Source organism: Primulina eburnea, chromosome 2, assembly GCF_022965805.1.
Source record: "Primulina eburnea isolate SZY01 chromosome 2, ASM2296580v1, whole genome shotgun sequence".
Lineage (NCBI taxonomy): Eukaryota > Viridiplantae > Streptophyta > Magnoliopsida > Lamiales > Gesneriaceae > Primulina > Primulina eburnea.
In genome coordinates this window covers 11,848,266-11,852,696 of record NC_133102.1, presented here as the reverse complement: position 1 = coordinate 11,852,696, position 4,431 = coordinate 11,848,266, and the positions used below count along the sequence as shown (strand labels likewise).

Genomic DNA, 4,431 nt, shown 5'->3' with positions numbered 1-4,431 from the left:
AATATTTTGAGGGATGTGAATAGATTGTGACAAAAGATATATATGATATTGTGGGGATGACATGAGGGCCCAGGCTCCAGAGGGAGCCCATATACGGCCCAAGGCTCCAGAGGGAGTCCATATATGGTACGCAAATTTTATCAAATCATGGGATTTTTTTAAGGGTTCGGCTAATAATTTCAAAAATTTTTCAACACGAAATATTTTTCAGGAGAACGTTTGGACTCAATGGGCCTAATTTTAAGCTTGTTGAGTTTAAGTATCCTTTTAAACTTTAATTAACAAGGTTAGGGCCCATTAACCTTTTATTTAACTATTTTTTCAAACCCTAAACACCCTCTTACCTAATCACAATCTCCTACAGCCGACACTCTCATTTTCAGAACCCCTCCCTTCAGTTTCTTCACCAGCAGCTGAAAGCATAGGTTTTTGGCTTGTGTTTGTAAAGAAAACTTCTCCCGGGCCTTCGTTTGCAACGTTTTTTGTTCTTCCACTCATCAAGGCACGCATTTGTACCATTATTTCTGCATCATCCATGCCTTATAATATCGTGTGAATGTATATGTATGAGGATTTTTCGATCCAGCAATGCACAGGGAATTTTTCAGTTTTTTTATTCAAATACATGCATCATGGGTTCACCACTCACGTTTTCTGTGATCTATGTTGTAAAGAGGGTGCTGGTGTAGTGCTTCAGGGTCGTTTCTGTTAAAGTTTCGAGTAGTATAGCTTCTGGAGGCGTGGATGGTCGAGAGGGTGGGAAGTATATGCTGGATCGGTGAGTTTGGGTTGGTAACGGGTAAATCGTGACTTGGGGAGAGAGGCTCGATCTTTGTAGGTGTTCAGGTTGCTCATCAAATTCATGCTTCGGTTAGGTTAGGTTTAGGAGATTTATAAGTTTTGATCGGTGGACCTTAAATGCTAGACACGTGATGGATGATAGGAGTGGACCGAATTTTTAAAGGGGTGAGGATGTGTTAGTTTTCGGTTGGCTTTGCAAGTGGTTGTTGCAGCGGGATTTGTGAATTGGTTTGGCTTAGTTTAAAAGGGTAGGTTGTTGATTTGCATTCAAAATTAGGAACCATGGGTAGGTTGTTGATTTGCACAAATGGGGGGTGGCCGAGACTTTAAGGAATACAGAAGGTAATGGCTGAAGATTTAGGGAATTAAAGGACTTAATTTAAGTGGTAGTTGGTTTAGAAGGAGTGGTATAAATTATGGTTCAAGTGGGAAAAAAATTGATTAAGTTTCGGGTTAATTCGGGTTAAAATCAGGATCCCGATCCAAGTTTTAAAACGTATCGGTTAAGTTTGATATTGGAATTGAGTTTACGTGTAGGAATACTTTTAATTATGTTTTGGGACATTTTAAGAGTTTGGTAAGCTTCGGGTCAATTCTAGAGGTCAGGAGTGAAACGATAATTTTTGGGTTTTCAGGCTCAAAATGGTCATTTTGCACCCGGGGTGAGATTTTGGTTCTGGCAGCGTCCTGAGCACAAATATATGAAATTTTAAATGTTCATGCATCATATTTATGATTTTTACACAATTATGATAAATACGTTGCATGCTTGGTTTAAAGGAAAAGTTACACATATGCATGTTTTTATTAAGTGATGAAAATGATGATATTTTTGAAGGATGTGAATTGGTTGTGACTGACGATGTATATGTATTCGATGACATGAGATATGATGAGCTGAGGCCCGGGCTCTGTGGGCGGGTAATGTTGTCGCTGATATCCCCTGCCGTCGGATACCACGGTTTTATATATGGATCCATCTAATAGAGATGATACGATAGGAGCTGATACGAAAGTCACAACTAATGAACTGAATTCAATTAAAAGAAAATTTTTATGTTTATGATGACATGATGAGCTGTTTTGACACGTATATGATGATATGAGATGACATGGTTTGACATGACATGATTTTACTCGACACGTTTGTGTTCATGTTTTTCTTAAGTTCATGAAAGTTATGTTGAATATGATATTTTTCACTGTTGTGTGCCTGTATATGTACTCGTTACTCCTGGTACAGGTGTGTTGAGTCTTTAGACTCACTAGGCGTGTGTGATGCAGGTGAACTTCATGATGAGGAGACTGGAGGTACCGAACTCTGAGTAGGCAGGCCTGGTGCGGCGACACGACCTGAGGACCGCATGTTTTCCACACTATGATTTATAAAATTGAAAGGAGATGAATGTTTTTATACGTTGATGATTTTAAAATTTTTATTCGTTTACGTTTGATTTTTGAGGAGTTTGAAAATTTTAAAACTGCGCTATTTTTATTGTCAAATATTTAAGATAATTTTTAAATGTTATTTATAAAATGCGAAGCTTTTATTTTTAAAAAAAATGTCCAGTAGAATTTTAAAAATGAGCGAGACGTTTCATGAGAACACGGAAATTTCGATCTGAAGCAAATCATTTAAGAAATACAAACTTGAAATTTAGCTTAATCTAAGCTCAACAACTTTCATTCAAACTATAGAACTTAAATATGAAATCATAAATCATCTAACTTAACTCGAGGAAGTAGCTTCAAAGCTTGGAGACTGACTCAACGGGAGGCCAAGCTGCAAGTAACCGCATCCATCAAAGAGTTTCACTGGAAGAGTGAAATCCCAGCTCAAGGGCTCGATCTGTCAACTCAAAGAAGCTCAACCAAATTTGTCCTAACAAGACCAAAAATGGAGCTAAAAGATGAGCCAAAGAATTGGACAAACTTATTATACAGGAAGTGACCATTGAGATAACCAATGAAGGAGCTAAGGAAAGAGCTAAGAGTTTGGACATACTTAGTATGCAGGAATGACCTTTGAGATAATCCATGAAGGAGCTACGGGAGGAGCTAAAAGACCAGGACACATTTACTGGTGCAAGGAATGACTCTTTGTGCTTGGCATATCTTTGACCACCATTATGATCACCATTATTCCATGACTTGGGCTCCAAGGGGACGGCCAAGGGCAAGGGAAGGGACATAATTTCTCCTATAAAAGCACTCAAGACTTGAGGGAAAAACACACCACCAAATCATACAAAAATTCGGCCCTCACCCCTACAAAACCCCTCCAAAATTTCGGCCAAACTAAGCAAGGAAGAAAAAGGAATTTTTGTGGAGTCAAGTGCTGAAATCCTGCGTCAAGGTGCTGCTCGATCGAAGACAGTATTTGCTGAGGTTACATTGAGGTGCTGCTCGATTTTCGAAAGGAAACTTTGTACAAGAATCTTCAAATTCGGTGAGTGTGTTTTTTATATGTATGTTTACCTATATTTTTAAACCTTGTATTTATACGACATGACATGCTTGTATGTGTGTCCTTTTTTTCGAAAATGACAGTCTGTTCGGAAGCTGGTGGGCATGTGAGGCCCGGGGCCGAAGAGGGCGGGGGGTGATCGCCGGTGCCATCAGTTGCACGGACAATGAGCGGCTCCTGGCAGGCTTCTAGGTGGAGGGAACATGAATGAACCGACCCACACGGGAATGAGAGGTATTCCGAGACTGTTCAATGTAATGGACTATACAATTGAAGAGGGCTTAAAAGATTTGATTTGTACTACTCATATCACGAACGTGCATCTTCTTTTCGGTAGCTCATCACATAAGAACTCTAAAGTTAAGCGTGCTTGACTTGGGGCAATTTTGGGATGGGTGACCTCCTGGGAAGTTTCCCAGGGAGCGTGTGAGTGAGGACATAAGCACGCTGGAAAGACTCTTCTTGATACAGTGAGGACAGTCGTCAAATCTAGGACGTTACTCGATTATGTGTTTATTCCGTTATTCGAAATTATTGGATTCCACTGCATCCATCTGAAAGTATGATAAGTCTGAACTCTGTGTCGTACTGTCATGATTCGAATTTGAAATGGGACGAGAACTGTGATTCTGTCTGGCCCCCATTGGTGGGTATAAAACCATGTTTTGTCTGGCCCCCATCGGTGGGTATAAAACCGTGTTCTGGCCTAACCCTTTAGAGGACTAACATATTTGGGACAATTTGACCATGGAAATGAGATGAGTAACAGTGTTGTGTCTGTTTTTTAAACGAATTGATTTGCTTCTGAATTGTTTTGAATCTTCTGGAAACTTCTGTCTCATGTTCGATTTGTTTCTGTTATGATAAGTTAAGGGAATAAGTTTTGAAAGTATGTTAAAAAGATGATTTAAGAAAACTAAGTTCTATATGTATCTTTGGAAATCGATCGACCCCCCACTTGCTGAGCGTTTCTCAAAACACTCACCCCTTACAAATTTCATATAAAAATGAAAAACAACTGAATGAGGAAGAACAAGAAGCCTTCTAGAGATGATAGTCGTCAAGCAGGATACAAGAAATCAAGACTTTAATTCTCTTTTGTTCAGTTTCCGCAATTGCTACTCTGAAGTATTTTCATCTCTATTGTCAATGTAAAGACAATG

At 39.3% G+C, this 4,431-nt stretch overlaps 1 long non-coding RNA gene across 1 annotated transcript; it reads left to right on the top strand.

Annotated features, from left to right (window-relative positions):
- Positions 1 to 334: 334 nt before the first annotated feature.
- LOC140824591 (uncharacterized) lies at positions 335 to 2,282 on the top strand. Its single transcript, XR_012116384.1, has 2 exons — positions 335 to 502; positions 2,086 to 2,282. It is a non-coding gene; the product is annotated as an uncharacterized lncRNA (long non-coding RNA).
- The last annotated feature ends 2,149 nt before the right edge of the window (positions 2,283 to 4,431 follow it).